This window comes from Sinocyclocheilus grahami, unplaced genomic scaffold, assembly GCF_001515645.1.
Source record: "Sinocyclocheilus grahami isolate Dianchi unplaced genomic scaffold, SAMN03320097.WGS_v1.1 scaffold121.1, whole genome shotgun sequence".
NCBI lineage: Eukaryota > Metazoa > Chordata > Actinopteri > Cypriniformes > Cyprinidae > Sinocyclocheilus > Sinocyclocheilus grahami.
The window spans coordinates 640,801-642,053 of record NW_015505300.1 but is presented as its reverse complement, the minus strand read 5'-3'; the positions used below and the strand labels follow the sequence as shown (position 1 = coordinate 642,053).

The following is a 1,253-nucleotide window of genomic DNA, read 5'->3' as shown; positions in this document are numbered from 1 at the left end:
CAGGAAGGCAACTTAAAGCACCAGCCCTGGGCTTGGGTTTACAGTCCCTTGTGGGATCCAGAGGGAACAGTGATTTCCTGAGGCAAAATGCGGGGTAAAGCATGTTGAAGAAGAAGAACACAGAGCAATATGGGACAGTTCTTTGCTTTTGTGTCCTTACGTGTCTTATGGCGCAATAAAAGCGTGTGGCAATCCGGATGGTTTGTAGCTTTTGGCTCATGCGTGATTTGGACGGAGCCTCCTCAGGTGGGCGTGGCTGCAGGGAGAAGGAGGGTCAGATGCAAGCAGCTTCACTAACGCAAGCACCCAAAAATCAGTGTGTGGAGGTGAGAGACGACAGCTTTGTGTTTTTGGTCATTTGAATCGTTTTAGTCATTTTTTAACATCATTTCATAAAGCAAAGGTGTAAAGCCTTCAGGAGAAAATGGAAGAATTAAAAAGATGGAAATATCCCACATAACATGCATTAAACGAAAATTACAGAGTGAAAAAAAAACTTGATTGATAACATGACTATTGTACAGTAAACAAGTGAAGAGACAAAATATCATGGCAGAATGTTAAAAGAGATAGTTCACCCAAAAATGAAAATTTTGCCATCATTGACTCACCCTCAAGTTGTTCCAAACCTGTATGAATTCCTTTCTTCTGTTGGAACACAAAAGAAGATATTTTGAAGTATGTTGGTAACCAAACAGTTGTCGGTCCCCACTGACTTCTGTGGTATGGAAAAAAAAAAATACTATGCAAGTCAATATGGACCAGAAACTGTTTGGTTACCCACAATCTTCAAAATATATATTTTTGTGTTCAGCAGAAGAAAGAAATTCATAAAGGTTTGCAACAACTTGAACTTGACAGCCTTTTCATTTTGGGAGAACTATCCCTTTAAGTAAATCAAAGTTAAGATGCAGAGGAAACATTTAATCAAATACAGTGAATGACAATAAATCTAGTCTGTATATGACACAAATATACATCAGTCCATATTTGCCATATTTGAGAGTATCATATACAGCATTAGAATGTAGATACAACATCTAAATGGAGGAGAACGTAATCAATGAAACAATTTTACATGCTAGAAAGACTAACATTCATATCGAAAACATATATATATATATACACATGCAAATCATTCACATGCCCTCCATATGTACACATGTGAGAAATCACACAAGATCAGGTTTGCCTTATGTGAGAGAATACTGTACACAAGTATAAACTGCAACTCATTAGCCTTTTATTAATGT

The 1,253-nt window shown here is 37.3% G+C and overlaps 1 pseudogene; it reads right to left on the bottom strand.

The window, feature by feature from the left end:
• LOC107589826 (phosphatidylinositol 5-phosphate 4-kinase type-2 alpha-like) overlaps positions 1-1,253 on the bottom strand; it is a 28,926-nt pseudogene that overhangs the window by 7,585 nt on the left and 20,088 nt on the right.